Source organism: Cyprinus carpio, chromosome A16, assembly GCF_018340385.1.
Source record: "Cyprinus carpio isolate SPL01 chromosome A16, ASM1834038v1, whole genome shotgun sequence".
NCBI classification, from domain to species: domain Eukaryota; kingdom Metazoa; phylum Chordata; class Actinopteri; order Cypriniformes; family Cyprinidae; genus Cyprinus; species Cyprinus carpio.
The window spans coordinates 22,127,138-22,144,708 of record NC_056587.1 but is presented as its reverse complement, the minus strand read 5'-3'; the positions used below and the strand labels follow the sequence as shown (position 1 = coordinate 22,144,708).

General features: G+C 31.8%; 1 pseudogene; it reads left to right on the top strand.

Moving 5' to 3' along the window:
- The first annotated feature begins 5,148 nt into the window (after nucleotides 1-5,148).
- Nucleotides 5,149-17,571, top strand: part of LOC109060346 — a 14,514-nt pseudogene continuing 2,091 nt past the window's right edge.

Sequence of the window (17,571 nt, the reverse complement as noted above, 5' to 3'; positions counted from 1 at the left end):
TTTTTTTGTTGATTAAAAGTTTAAAAGAGGAGATTTTTTTTTTAATATAGATATTTTTTGTGAATATATACTATTGTTTAAAAGTTTGGGGTCAGTACATTGTTAGTCTTCCTTTTTTTTTGAAAGAAATTAATACTTTTATTCAGCAACGATGTGATAAATTGTTAAGAAGTGATAGCAAAGATTTATAATGTTAGAAAAGAATTATATTTTAAATAAATGCTGTTCTTTTTAACTTTTTATTCATCAAAGAATCCTGAAAAAATATCACAGGTTCCAAAAAATATTTGTTTTTCCAACACTGATAATTCTTATAATAAATCAGCATATTAGAATGATTTCTGAAGGATCATGTGACACTTTATACTGGAGTTATGGCTGATGGAAATTCAGCTTTGCATCACAGTTACAGTCACAGCAATAAATTATATTTTAAATGATATTAAAACAGAATGTATTATTTTACATTGTAATAACATTTTGCAAGATTACTGCTTTTTTCTGTATTTTTGCTCAAATAAATCCAGCCTTGATGAGCCACAGGTGCCTCCAGAGGAGAAGAAGAGGAAGCAGGACAAATTCGAATCAGAATCAGAAGCAGATGAATTCTTTTCAGGAGTGAAAGCAGAAGTGGAGCAGTAAAACCGTATTACCATGAAAATAAATATTGAAAGAAGTTAGGACATTTAAAAGTATTTTTTGGGTCTGTTTTGAAGAAAGTGTTCTAAAATCAACCCTAGTTCAATTCTGCAGCTTCACTTTTAAATTCATGAATAAAACTGCGGTTTAAAAGAGTGATGCTCCATCAAAACAAATCACAAATGACTTTTTTTGTTATGTTTGTCCTTTTGGTTTTTCCCAGAAAACGAATGCACCCCTCGCCAGCAGCTCTTGGAGCATTTCTTGCGTTTGCTTCAGAGGTAAAATCAGATGGCATTGTAATCTTTCCTCGTATCTGCTTTATATAAGGACAGTCTTTCTGTCTTGACAGGAAAGATCCACACGGATTCTTCACCTTCCCGGTGACAGACGTCATTGCTCCAGGATACTCCATGATTATCAAACATCCCAAGGACTTCAGCACAATGACGGACAAAACCGATGCAAACGAATACAAAACTATCACAGAATTCAAGGCATGCAAGTGTCCTGCGGTTTTACCTCCATTTATCTTCATTCTCAGATTCTTTGTTAACTACTGATACATTTTCGATACATTAAAAGTGTAACTGTTTTGTTTCTGATGTGTGACAACGCCATGGTTTATAACTGACCCGAGACGGTTTACTACAAAGCTGTGAAGAAGCTTCTCCACACAGGATTCAAAATGATGAGCAAAGTAACATTTTTAATGCACTTTGGTTATTTTTTGTCATCCTCCAGTTCATCCATGCCGTCATTCCCATTTGATTTGGATACGTATGGTTATAATAATCTGAAAAACATATTTGTTGCTTGAAACAATAGAAATTTTGACTTTAATAAAATAGAATATATATATATATATATATATATATATATATATATAATATATATATATATATATATATATATATATATATATATATATATATATATATATAAACTTGAACTTATTTTATTTTTGTTTAGTTGAAAATACTCAACTTGAAGTACTTAAAAAAGCTTAAAAAAAATAAATCTAATAAATACAAATGAATAAAAGAATTGTTCAGAAAAATAAAAATCGCTAAACTTTTACTAAAATCAAAGTGAAAACAGAAAGTATAAAATAAAATATAATTCAAAATATTAACAAAAACTATAATAAAACTAGTGAAAATGCTTCTCCCTTTTTGTGTGATTTTATTATTATTATTTTTTTAATTAAATACAATATTTTTCATTAAATTATATGATCAGGATAATTGATCTGGGAACGTTCCAAAGAGCATTTATGGTTCATAAATGGAAGCAAAAAAATCAGGATTCCCATTGTCGGAAATGTTAGGGAATTTTAAAATTTCATGGACAAAATTAAAAATTAATTTTAAAAAATCATAAAAATAAATAAAATCTTAAAAAGTGATGGAAAAGTCTATTTTAAGTATATTAAAATTAGTGTGTAATATATACTATATTATAATAACTATTGCAAAAACGTGATAATATATGTATGCATATTAATATAGTATATTATGTAAATCAAAATATAATTTAAGATAACACTTAATTGAATAGATGTTGCAATTTGTGTCTTAGAAATAGTAAAAGAGCAGAATCGTAAATTTTCTTAATTTTATTAAACATTTCATTTTTGGTATTAGATGGGACAGAACTCCCAGACTTCAGTCACCTCACTGTAATCTAATTGCATTAGTGAGATTAGGTTCGTTTTGAGCAGTTTGTGTGGCTCGAGTGCACAGAGACGAGTGTTTCCACCATCCGGTCTCTTTCTTGATTTCAATCCATCCTGTGTTGGACGTTCCTCGTCTCCTATCTTCATGCCAAGCTCTAAGGTGCAACCTTGACATTCAAGTTTTACTCTTTTGAGTCATGCAATTTGCCAAAAAATCGAATGTGACATGCACAAGCAGAAAAGATCTATTGTAGCTTGTCAGATATTAAAAAATATCAAATATGAGAAGTTATTAACTCCTATTGTGTTTGAAAATTTCAGTTTGACTTGGGTCAAAATGAGCTTTACTTGAAATAACGTCTGAGACTGCTCCTCGTTTGTGTGCTTTTGTCTGATTAAATACAACGCTTTTCATCGCAAATGATAAATTCAGGACGAAAGTCAACATGATTCGAGGATGCATCTTTTGTTTCATGAAAAGAAGCAAGATCATCTGTCACCATCGGAAAAATCACGGAATTTAAAAAATTGTGATTGCAAAGCCTGGAAAATTTATTAACATATAATAAAATCTTTAAAAGTGATGAAAAAGTCTATTAAATATATTAAGATTAATAATAATATATTTTAAGATAATATTGCATTGAATAATTAATGCCCTTTTGTCATTTAGAAATATTAAAAGTGCTGAATCTTCAATATTTCTTCTTCATTTTCCAAATTTACCTATATATATATATATATATTGAATTTTTTTTTTTATTTTTTTTTGTTTTTTTTCCAAATTTACCTATATATATATATATATACACATATATATTATTATTATTTTTTTTCTAATCATTTAAAACATTTTCTTTGCTTTGCATAGATCGGGTATCTTAAAAAGGACTCTGAAGGCTCCCTCAACTACACTATTGTAAATCAAGATCCTGAAGAAGAAGGTATGATCATCAATGTCTACTGCTTTATATATGGTTTTTGTAATTAATGTTTATTGATTTGTATGTGTTTTTATTGGTTCATATAGTCTGAAATATTGATAAAAGAGATCTTTATTACAATAGAGCAGATTTTTACATAAAATGATCTAAATATGATTCGTGGTTCTATATCTCCAGTAATGAGATGAGATGTAAATGATCCAAACATATAATGCAGTGATTGAGAGATGAAGAAATAAAGGCTCCTCAGAAGATGTGAGATGTTCTGGAGGCTTGTGAAGATCATTCCTCCGCTGAGGAACAGGTGAAAGTAAAGCTTCTGGAAACAAACGCTCCTCAAAAGATCCTGATGATCAGATTTGAGACTCTAAAAACATGATTGATGGAGAATCAAGTAAAGCTGAGCTGCTTCAGTCCAGTAAGAGTTCATCTGGAGATATTACTGCAGTTATTCTGACCTTTACTTGATCAAAATCACTCAAGATTTAACATGTGAAGCTGCTGCTGAAGCTGGACGCTTGTACAATTACACTAAAAGAGCTTTGACTTGATAAAAACTCTATCAATCAGAGACGGAAGACATGAGGAGATTGTGTGCGAAGCAGAGTTTGATCATTTAGAGGCTGCATGATACAGTAGCTTTACAGGGTTTACAGAAATCTTAATGTTCTGATATGAACTTCATTTGTTTGTTCACCTCATCTTGGAGATCAGGACAGAGATGGGTGGAGGACCCCTACGAGTTCCTACAGTCTCCAGAGTCCCGGATCCACCACAAACAGCTGATGGGACTCTCAGTCTCACTATCACTGAAGCATCACCTGCTTGTTTTTAAATAAAAGCTCTGTGTCTGATTTCCTTTTTATATGTTTGTTAAAAGCTTTTTTGTTTTGTTTTTTTGCAGTAGTGGTGCATTAAGCTCACGTTGCTTCTCTTTTTTTACCTCGTGAATATTGGGAAGTAGAACTTCACATCTCCAAAAACCCTTTTGTCCGAATATTAATGTGGTTCTTAGATGGTTTTGTTTCAGGAGTCATTTTACACGCAGCACAAGAAGGCGACAGAATCGCAAACTAAATGCCTTTTAAAATAAAACATTGAAATGTACAGTATCACTCAACTTTGCATACAGAATTAACGTCATTACTTAATGCAGGAGTGACGCGATTCACAATGTTTACTTTATTGTGAGTTTATTTTTCATACACAATAGGTATTCAAAAAAGGATTTCTATTGTGATTTTATTTTTTATTTTTATTTGATTTTGAGTTTATTTTTCATACACTATTAGTTTTTTAAAAATGGATTATAGGTATTAAGAAAGGGGTTATAAAGTAGAATTTTGGTGAGTAGTATTCGGATTTTTGTTTGTTGTGTGTTGAAAGAAGGATTTCAAAAAGAAGAAAGGAGCTGCAGTGTAAAACTCTAAAATGTGCTGAACTCTCGCGTGCATTCATAGAGAGCTCTCATTTGCATTCGGCTTTGCATGTCCTAGTGGTCACTAGGTAACAGTTAAGATCTCCCAGCACTGAGAACTTCCATGTTCTGTAGTTTTACTGCAATCACGTTGTTTCCGTATCGAATTACAGTCACACAATGGTTCACATTTTCAAAAGTTGTAATTCCACTTTAACTATTCGGTGTTAAGTTGTTGTTTATATGCGTTTAAATTGTTAAAGGTTAAATGAAGTCTGAGAAAAGCGCGTTCAGATTTCTAGCAAATTTATTTCGTTTAATAATCATGAGCTGTAACCAAGCGAAGTGCAGCGTGAGCTATTAATATTCATGAGCTGCCGCTCGCCATTAGAAGGCTCCGGTGCGTGACGTAGGCATGACCTAATTAATATTCAACAGTTAGGCTCTCGCTCTAGTGGTTCATATTTTATTCGCCTGAACTAAGAGGCGCACCGCCGCTCGCGTGGGAAGATATTTTATCCTATTAACTGACGATTAATGAACATTTGAAGGATTTGATATAGTGCATTAGATATTATAGCGTTAAAATAGGATATTAAACACCTTCAGACTGGATTATGTCTTTGAAAACGAGTCTTGTGCTGTACAGTGGACTGTGAAGAAGATGATGAAGAAATCAATGGATCAGCAAACTGTATCCAAGAGATCCAAATGATCAACAACAGATGTTTTTCCAGAGAAAACTGCTGGAAGCTGTTCAATGACGAATGCAAGTGGCTTTTAATTCATGCTTGTATGCAAAATACATATATTTTTCTATTGTATTATATTTTCTTAATCACTAAATAGTTGTTTTAAATATGAATTGCTCTGCTCTATTGTGTTATTAAAAGTTAAACAAAGAAGCAGCGTGTTTATTCTGTGTGTAAAGGTACTTTACATGGTTATGCATAACAGAAGAGTTCCTGGTGCATTGGTTTTGTGTGAGTTACTCATTATTAGACTGTTTTCACTCATGTTTGAGTCCCTCAGAGCTGCTTCAGGTTGCATTTCTGATGACATCTGCTTGACAACACAATCTTTCAGTTCATGTTGAACAGGACAAGCTCAGCAGGACTCCACCTTGTGCTGTAGACAGACAAACCACTGATGTGTGGGAATATTTTGTATTCTGGTTTGTCTGAATTCTGCAGCTGTGAGGTACAAAATGATTCATTCGGAAGCTGGAAGACGCAAGGGTCTATTTTAGCAGAACAAGGACAATCTGAGGATTATTTAGGGGTTTATTTAGCCTAGTGCTTTATTTAAGTATTATTTTAATATTATGGTAGATTTATATTTGGAATTAGCTTTAATTTTTTATGTTTATAATATTAGTTTAGGTTTAAGTAATTTTGTTATGTGCTGTAATATTCTGTATATTTATACAAAGCTTAAAAGCAACGTTTGTTGTCAAGGCAAAATTTCCCATTTTCATATTTTGTTTTGTTTTTGAGTTTGAGTTTGAGTTTTTGATCTAGTATTTTTATTTTATTCCAACTTTATTTCAGCTTAGTTAAATATAACAGCACTTGCTGTCGTTGCTAAGTTGTTCTTGTCAGCCGAGTGATGCTGCCTCGTTGATAAAGTTGTTGCTAGGGTGTTGCTAAGGAGTTTCTAAGGTGTTCTAAAGGGTTGCTAGGCAGTTACTAATGTGTTTTCGTGACTTTTTCTATGCTGGTTAGTGGATGGCATTTTTAGATATATTACCACCGTTACTTTTAAATATAAACTAAATATATTATAATATAATATAATACAAACTACACCGTTTTATTATTTTTAATGTTATTTTAATATTATTTATGTACCATTCTAATATTTATTAATATTTTGAAGTAGCATTTATTTTTATATTTTCAGTTTTCAGTAGGCTATATAATATAATATAATTAATATAAAGTTGTTGCAAGTCGTTGCTAAGGAGTTCTTGTTGGCTGAGTGATGCTGATTGGTTGGTAAGGTGGTTGCTAGGGTGTTGCTTAGTGGTTTCTAGGCAGTTGCTAATGTGTTTTAGTGTTGCTAGGCAATAGATAGATAGATAGATAGATAGATAGATAGATAGTGCTTAGTGGTTTCTAGATAGATAGATAGATGGATAGATAGATAGATAGATAGATAGATAGTGTGACGAGTCAGCTGCCTCCTCCCTGATAATCACCGGCACCCCGTCCTAAATCGCCGCCCTTCACCAGGCTCCCGATAGGAGTGGGTGTGGGAGAGAGGAGGGGCGCTGGACGAGTCAGGGCTGGCGGTGTGATGGGGCACACCTGAAGGAAATGGAAGCCTCATCACCGCCGCTGTTTAAAAGCCCAACGCGCCTCTCCTCGGGAGACCGGTCTCTTCCCCGTGCATGCACACTGGTTGTCCTCGTGGGTCCAGGAAGGGTGCGTTGAGGGACTCCCGCGCCACCAGAGACGTGAGCTGCCGGACCCGCGTCCGGTCGAGAACCGCACCCGTCTACACGGCCGTCGGGCCAGGATGCCGGGCCGTCCATCCCCTGCAAGCGCCGCGGCCAGCGAGGAGGATGAAGCCGCTAGAAGAAGCCGCCGCCCCTCGCGCCCCGGACCGAAGAGGAGGAGCGCGTGGCGGCCGCCGGACTCCGCCCCTTACCTGGACCCTTCCTCCATGAACACTGCCAGACCCCCACGAACCCCGCAGCACGACGAGGGAACACCGATGGATGGATTGGCCCTGTTGTTGATGGACACCTACTTCCCCTTTTGGACACGATGGATTTATTTGATTGCCCCTTTGTGTGTGTGGTTTTTTCCTAATTAGGTAATAAAAAAGGTCCGCGAGGCCTGATGGATAGACCACGCCCACATGTTCGTCGAAGAATATAGCTGTCGTAGATAAATGGCTCGTCCCGATAGATCAATAGATGGTTGATGGAGGATGGATGGATGGATGGATGGATAGGTAGTGATAGATGGATGGATGGATAGGTAGATAGATGGATGGATGGATGGATGGATAGACGGAAGATGGATAGATAGAACGATCGAAGGATAGATAGATAGATAGATAGATAGATGGATGGATAGGTAGATAGATGGATGGATGGATGGATAGACGGAAGATGGATAGATAGAACGATTGAAGGATAGATAGATAGATAGATAGATAGATAGATAGATAGATGGATCGAATGATAGAAGCTATAGACAGATAGAACGTATAGATCGAATGGATAGATATGATATGATAGCATGGATTGATGGATAGATCAGATGGATTGGATGGACATGATAGATAAAGATCGATAGGATAGATAGATAGATAGATCGATGGTGGATTGATGATAGGTATATAGACGGAAGATGATAGATACAATAGATCGATAGATAATAGATAGATAGATAGATAGATAGAGATAGATAAGATAGATAGGATAGACAGTTACAACGTAGATAGATAGATAGAGGGATATGGATAGATAGATAGATAGAATGGATAGATAGATGGATGGAATTAGCTTACGGAGAAATGGATATATAGATGATCGAAGATAGATAGTAGAAGATAGATAGATAGATAGAATAGATAGATAGATAGATGGGATAGGTGGATAGATAGATAGATAGATAGATAGATAGATGGATGGATGGATGGACTATATATATAGACGGAAGATAGAGAGACAGATAGATAGATAGATAGATAGATAGATAATATATCGATTATAGAAGGATAGATGGATGGATGGATAATAGATGGATGGATATGGATGGATAGATGGAGATGGATAGAGAAGGAAGATGGATAGATAGAACGATCGAAGGATAGATAGATAGATAGATAGATAGATAGATAGACCGACAGACAGACAGATAACAGATATATAGATAGATAGAACCGGAATGGTAGGAAGGATAGATAAGCGTTAGATAAACGATCGAGAGGACTAGATAGATAGATAGATAGATAGATAGATGCTGATGGGATAGATATATGAAGATAGATAGATAGATAGATAAACGATAGATAGGATAGATAGATAGACAGACGAGAGCCATGGACAGATAGATATATGGATAGGCAGATAAGACAGATAGATAGATCGATGATGCAGATAGATAGATAGATAGATAGATAGATAGTATAGATAGATGGATGGATTGGATGAGATTAGATTGATAGATAGATATATAGATAGATAGATAGATTAGATAGTGAATAGATAGAGTAGATATAATGATGGATGGATGGATGGATAGACGGAAGAATTGATAGACAGAATAGATAATAGATAGATGATGATAGATAGATAGATAGATAGATAGATAGATAAGGATATATATAGGATAGATATATATATTAGAAAGATAAGGATGGATTGATGGATAGTATATAGATAGATGGGAAGATGGATATAACGTCAGATAGAACGATCGGAGAGATAGATAGATATAGATAGAAGATAGATAGATAGATAGATAGATAGTAGATAGATAGATAGATCGATATAGATAACGGAAGGATGGATAGATAGATAATAACGATCGATAGAACATAGATAGACAGATCGATAGATATATAGATATATAGATAGATAGATAATAGATAGATAGATAGATAGATAATGGATAGACGGATGGTGGAGATGGATTATAGATATAAACGATCGAAGGATAGGATAGATAGATAGATAGATAGATAGATAGACAGACAGACATTAGACAGACAGACAGACAGACAGATAGATAGATGATAGATATAGATAGCATAGATAGAGATGATTAGATGGATGGTCTGATGGATGGATGATGTATGGATGATGGATGGATGGATAGGTAGCTTGGATGGATGGATACGGGATGTAGATAGATAGATAGATAGATAGATAGATAGATAGATAGATGGAATGGATGACGAGATGGACAGATGGATAGTAGATAGATAGATAGATAGATTGAATAGATAGAAAGATCGATAGGATAGATAGATAGATAGATAGATATATGAGATATGATGGATGGGATGGATGGATGGATGGATGGATGGATTGACATGGCTATAGACGGAAAGATGGATAGATAGACATACGATCGAAGGATAGATAGATAGATAGATATGAAGATGAGATATATAGATAGATAGATAGACAGATGACCGACCTACAGACAGAACAGAACAGACAGACAGATAGATAGATCTATAGATAGATAGATAGATAGATAGATAGATATGGATAGATAGATAGATAACTGAACCTAGTGCAGTCACAGTGATAGATCCCGACAGACACATACAGATGATAGATTTTAGATAGATCAGTGTTTAGAGCTGCGTTTAGATTCGGGTCAGATGTTTTCAGGTTGGGAGCTGCTTTAGGAGCTGCGTTAGATTCGGGTCACAGGTTGGGGATTTTGGAAAGAAACTAACTCAAGGTCAATACTGACAGACAGTAGCTTAAAATGTTTCATTGTTCTGCTTGAAGAGACTCAGAGCACAATGCTTCAGCATGCTTACAGAAGAGCTCGAGCTGTGTTCATGAGGAGTGTTTGTGTGTGTTTGCAGCTGAACTGCTTCGGCCGTCACCGCAGACAGACAGCTCCGCAGAGCGCAGACAGCAGAAATGAGCTGTTCTCTCCGCCGCTTCACTCCAGGATCAACGGCTGGTCTCTGCCTCTGCACGGCTTCCAGCTCGTCGCGTGGCTCGTCTACAGCTTCATGGCCGTCGTCGGCTTCGGCGTCTACCTTCCTCTTCTGCCGGCGCCGTGGAGCTTTGCAGCATACGCCGTATCCTTTACAAATAATCCACAAAAACACAAACATTTTATGAAAAAAAAAAAATAAAATCATATGATGAGTAAGTCACAGCAACATATATTTTTCCATTACTTTAACTCATTAAATTAATTCAATCAATTTCAACTTCTTTTTGGTCAAATTTTAACTAGACAAGATTTGTAAAATTTGTATTGGTTAAAATTGGTTAAAATTAGATTATATTAGATTATAATTTTTTTTTGATTTTGTTCTTTCAGTTATAATTAGGTGAAGAGTGTAATTTTTGCATCACAATGCACTTCCAAAATAACGAGGGAAACTAGAATTATTTATAAACTATTGTAGAATTTATTAATAGTTTGAATTAACTTTTATTTTGTTTTGTTTATAATATAATATATATAATATTTTTATTTTAGCAATTTTGTTATGTGCTTTTGTCATTTTTATTTGTTTTTTATAATTCTATTTAATTTAATTTTATTTATAATTTTTAATATAATTTAATTTGTATATGTGTAATATAATAACTTACATCAGTTTCTTTCCATTTCCTTGTTATTTTATAATTATTTCTATATTTCTGTCATATTTATTACAGTTTTATTTTTATACTTTTTTAGTTTTCAGTTTAATTTCAGTGTTCAGTTCTGACATAAAAGTCCAGTTATACTCAGCAGAAGTGTGTAATTATTGTGTAATTTTTCACTTCCACATTGTAATTAGGGAATATTGAGTGATTTTTAAATTATTTTTGTACTTTTTTGTGTTTTTTGTTTTGACATAGTTTGAATTAACTCTTTTTTTGTTTTGTTTATAACATAATATAATATAATGTATAATATTTTATTTATATTTTAGTAATTTTGTTATGTGCTTTTGTCATTTGTATTTGTTTTTTATAATTCTATTTAGTTTTATTTTATTTATAATTATTTTTATATAATTTTATTTTTTATATATAATATAATAACTACACTTACAATTTTGAATTAGCTTTTATTTTCATGTTTTCAGTTTAATTTTAGTGTAAGTTTACATTCAGTTCTGCCTTAAAAATCCAATTATATATATATAATGTTATAATTATATATCTAATATATCTTATAATATAGCGTTTTTTTTTTCATGTTAATTTTATTAGTTTAGTTTTTCATTTAGGTCTGCCGATTAAAATCCAATTATGCTAAGCATAAAGCGTGTTATTTTTGCAAAGTTTATAATAGAATATAAATAACTATAAAGAACGACCGGTTTGTCCAACTGATGAACAAATGACTCTTATTTTCAAATGAATCAGTAAAAAAGACTCAGTGTCACGGCATCACACAGACAGCAGCGTGAGCTCAATCACAGGCTGACGTCAGCAGCAGCGTGTGTTCATGCAGATAACTGGAGGAAGTAGTCAGAAAGACGAGCTGACACTGTTGTTGTACCTTCACACTTGCTGTGTAGTTGATCGGCGCGGCGTTTGCTCTTCATCTGGTGACTCACGTGGCGGCGGTGACCATCGACCCTGCGGATCTGAGCGTTCGGAGGGAGAAGGATTACTCCAGCCCCGTGCCTGTTGTTTTGAACAACACCAAACACCAGCACGTCATCCACAATCTGCACTGCACGCTGTGTGAGGTGGACGTGTATGTACACTACAGGGGAAAAAGATCATAGCTGAAGAAACATTAGAATTCAAATTTGCTTCCTGCTTCCTTTTAGTTAATGAAAGGGTTCTGTGTTGGTTAGTGAGATGGCATTTCTAGATATTTTGCCACCCTTATTTTTAAATATAATATAATATAATATAATATAATATAATATAATTATAATATAATATAATATAATATAATTAATATAATATAAAGTCATTGCAAGTCGTTGCTAGAGGTGTTTCTAGTTGGCCAAATGATTCTGCCTTGTGTTTGTTTTAGTGACTTTTTTTTTATTCTGTTTCATAATTATTAGTATAATTATAGTGTCTTTGGATTATATTATATTATATATAAATTATCATTACTTATATTATTATTATATTATAATTATTTATATTATATTATATTATATTATATGTTACTGGATTATATTATGTTATATTGTATTGTATTGTATTATATACACTTACAGCATATTTCAGTGTTATTTTAGTATTATTGATGTTATTGTAGTATTTATAAATATTTTGAATTAGCTTTTATTTTTTTTTTTTTATTATATACACTTACAGCATATTTCAGTGTTATCCCTTCAAACTTTTAAATTTTTAGCAATTTTTTAATATGCTTTTAAATTTTTCTAAAAAGGCATTTATTTGTATTTTTTTTTAGTTCTAGTTTATTTTATTACTTTGATTTTAAACTTTTAAATTTTTTTTTTTTTTTAATTTACATTTAATTTTTTTCAAGTTTAATTTAATTTCAGTGGTAAAAATTTTAGTATTATTTATATACTAATTGTAGTAATTATTAATTTTTAGAATTTCCATTATTTATTTTTTATTTTTAATTTTAATTTGTTTTAAGCAATTTTATCATTGGCTTTTTCCCTCATTTCTATTTAGCTTTAGTTTTATCTCATTTTAGTTATTTTAATAAGTCAACTTAAATATTTATTACAGTGAGTTTCTTAGGTTTTTAAAGCATTTTCATCCTATATTTATTGTATATTTTTACTTATAGTTCAGCTTTATTTTAATTAACAAAAACAATGTGCCGTTTTAATTTTATTTTTCTTAAATTCAGCTTCCTGTTTTCTGTCTCCCACAATTTCAAATGTAAGAATTTTTAAATTCTCAGTGCATTTTGAATGGCACACCCAGCTCTTATCTAGATGTGTCTTTTTGTCCAGACAAACATCCTAATTGGTTTGCTTCAGTGAATAATCATCTTCTCTGTTCGCAGCGGACCTAAAGCCAAACACTGCAGCACCTGCAACAAATGCATCGCAGACTTCGACCATCACTGCAAATGGCTGAATAACTGTGTGGAGGAAAGGACTACTGGTGAGTTCAGAAGTGACAACCTGATAACACCAGATGTAGAAGCAGCATTTGCGTGTGTTTTGTTTCGTTTAGAGATGTTTGGCAGTGCTACCTGCCGCGTGGAATCATTGGTTTTTCCCAGGTTTCTTTTTCATAAGCATCTCGTCTGCTGTCATTGGGATGATCCTCCTCGTTCTTGTTGTCTTGTTTGTTCTTCATCGAGCACTATGTGAACCCCTTCTGTCCTGCGCACCGCGCCACAGTTTTCAGAGTAAGACCAGTTTCCGAGTCTGGACTCAATTACAACTCATCAGCAATGAAATTAATATTTGTGTTCATCAAGGACGCCTTAAATTGATCAAAAGTGGCAGTAAAGACATTTATAATGTTGGAAAAGATTTATATTTCAAATAAATGCTGTTCTTTTGAACTTTCTGTTCCATCTGCTGGATCCTGAAAAATTGAAATGCATCACAGTTTCACAAAAATATTGGTGCAAAGCACGACTGTTTTTCAACATTGATAATAATCAGAAATGTTTCTTGAGCAGGCAAATCATCATATTAGAATGATTTCTGAAGATCATGTGACACTGAAGACTGGAGTAATGATGCTTGAAAATACAGCTGCACATCACAGAAATAAATTACAGTTTAATATATATTCACATAGAAAACAGCTTTTTAAATTATAATAATATTTCACAATTTTACTGTATTTTTGATTAAATCAGAAGAGCCTTGATAACGCAGATGAGACCTCTCTCAAAAACCTTAGAAATGTAACTTCTCATTTTCTATGCTGCAAAAAATGACTTGTTTTCCAGTCCCGATGACGAATATCTAAACATTCTTTAACTTATCATATTCTCGCTGGGAGATGACTAATTCGGATGATATTGATACTCTTGTTTTCTAAATAAATAATGTTAAAAAAAAAAATAATATACAAATGAAATTTAAAAAAAATGCTTAAAACATTGGTTTGAGTTTATTTTTCTTACCCCATTGGCAGACACTTATTTCTTGTTTTGCTTAATTTTAAAACACTGTTCAGAAAACAAGAATCTTATATTCATTACATTTCAATGTTATTTTAGTATTATTTATATTATTATAGTATTTATTAATATTTTGAATTAGCTTTAATATTTATATATTCAATTTAATTTTGAATTAGCTTTAATATTTATATATTCAAATTCATTTGTTTTAAAAGTTTTTTTTGTCATTTTTATTTTATTTTTTATTTATTTTTTTATTTTTGTTTTTTTTTATAACTATTAATTAGCCTTCATGTTTAATTCCTTTAAAGTTTTGTTAACTGAAAATGTTTGTTATATGCTTATTTCTTTCATTTCATTTTTCGATTCCAAAAAATTCATTTTTTAAATATTTCTTATCAGATTTATTTTTTATTTATTTTAGTTCTAGTAACTTTTAATACTTTTTAAACTTTTTTAAACTTTTTTTTTAAACTTTTTTTAATTACACAATTTTTTATTTTTTTCACCCAGTTAATACAAAAGTTTAATTTTCATCATTAAAGTGTAATTTTAGTATTATTTATATACTACTGTAGTAATTATTAATATTTAGAATTTTCATTTATTTATTTTTATTTTCAGTTTTAATTTTAATTTGTTTAAGCAACAAGTTTTATCAATTTCATTATCGGCTTCTGTCATTTTTGTTAGGTTTTTTAAATATTTCTATTTAGCTGTATTTTTACATTTATTTTAGCCCATTGGGAGATATATATATATCAAAATTAAGTGTGTTTATGCTTATATATATATATATATATATATATATATAAGCATAAACACACTTAATTTTAATGCATATTTAAAAAATATCTTAAGTTATGTTTTTTTTAAGTGAATGTATCCTGACCGAAGAATGTTTAGATACTTGTACAGGAAAACAAGAGACAAATACTAAGTAAGTAACAGATGTTTTTGCAGTGCATAGCTCTAATTTCTCATGTTCTGGTTTGTAATTTCTCTGGCAGCTGTGAAAGGCAATGGTACTGTCCTGGTTTTCCTGCCGGCGGCTCCTTTAGAGACTGACTCTGTTGGTCTTCTGGCGCTGGCCTTCATCACCGTGCTGCTGGCTCTGGCTGCTCTCTTACTGCTCTGCCACTTACTGTGCTTCCACATTTACTTGCGTGAGTCTGAGCCCAGCGTTAGCCACTTTTAGAGGCAGATAACAGCTTGTGTTCACTCTGTGTCGTGTCTCAGTGTCTCAGGGCATCAGCACTTACGAGTACATCGTCAGAAAGCGTCAGTCGCCGAACCCTAAAGAGAAAGCACAGGTTCCTCCGGCGCTGCCGTCTAACGCAGCCACCGCACAGGTACAGACACAACTATATATAACAGATAGAAAACAATCAATACACATCATGCAATGCAGCTACAGCAAAACACCAAAGAACTCCTTTGCATGGGGTTAAAAATATTTTGTATTAAAATCAATGTTTCATGGATTTCAAGTCATTTTCTTCTCTGTTCAAATGTGGCAAAAGCACATTTAAGAATGTTTAATTGAGATAAAAGCTAATTCAGAATATTTATAAATAATGCAATCATAAAATCATTGCTTTGAAATGATATGTATTGTTAAAAGGTCTATGCAAAAAAAAATGCATTAAATTTAACTGAATTAAATAATACTAAAATAACAGTACACTCACCATGCATGGGGATAAAAAAAATTGATGCAAAATAAATTAATTTAATTAAATAAATTAATTGTAAGATGTTTAACCAAGCTAATTCAGTATATTAATAGATATTATAATTGTTAGTTTATTAATAAATCAACTTATTATTTATTCAAAATAATAGTTTGTTTATTAAAGATGCATTCAATCTTAGTATTATTTATAATAATACTGAAAATAATTTCTTGGTTGTAATATTTAAAACATGCATTTTATGAAATGCTGCTTTGAAACAATATTGATTTTTTAAAATAAACATGATAAAAAAAATAAATTATTATGTAGTTTTTTAATTTTATTTTATTTTATTATATTATATTAAATTAAATTAAATTAAATTAAATTAAATTAAATTAAATTAAATTAAATTAAAGAAAGAAATAAAAATCTTGCAATGCAAAGACAACAAAACACTAAATAAGTGATATGGTTTCATCGTGGATTGCAAGAGATTTTCTGTTCAGTTCATGTGTGGCCAAAAGTTCTTCTTATGATTTTGTGTTATCTTCTTATGGTGGTTTTAGGGGGGGTTTTGTCTAATTTTTTTGTTTTTTTTTTGATATGAGAAGGGTGTCACACATATAAACATCATGCACATTTGCAGTGTTCTTCTTAGCTTCATCTTTTTTGTTTTTTTTTTCTTCCTGAGTGTGTGTCGGGTGGATTGAGTTGTGTGTTGTGTGTCGCCACTCTCCAGCAGGTCTTGGTAAGCTTTCACTGTGTTAACTAATGGTCAGATCTTTTCTCAGGCAGTCACTTCAGATCTTCTGCTACTTTTTTCATAGTACCTTTAAACTGGAAGATAGAGGACAAACATCCGGTCGACTGGCAGAACCCATCTGTGCTGAGGTAATCAGTAACAGTGAGCTGTTTATCTAGACGACATTAAAACTTCACAGATGAAACAACTAATGCAATATCAAATCAGCATTGAATCAGTGTTGCTGCTGTTAACCAGTAACTAAAGCTAACACTATTAAAAAATGTTTTCAGTAATTGAAATAAAGCTGAAACATAAAATATAAATTTTAGATTAAACAAATTAATTTTAAAAACTTAACCTCAAGTTTAAATATGAACACTAAAACTAACACTATTAAAAACATTTTTAGTAACTGAAGTAAAACTAGAATGAAATAAAATATAAAGATTAGATGAAAAAAAAGTATTAAATCAAGTATTAAATTTAAACCATTATTAAACCATTATTAAAATAAAAAATTAAATAATGTTACATTTTCGGTATTTGAAATAAAGCTAAAATAAAATCAAATAAAACATAAATATTAGATGAAAACTTTAACAAAAAAAACAAGTATTAAATCAAGTATTAAAATTAAACCATTATTAAAATAAAAAATAAAATAATGTTATGTTTTCAGTATTTGAAATAAAGCTAAAATAAAATAAAATAAAAAATAAA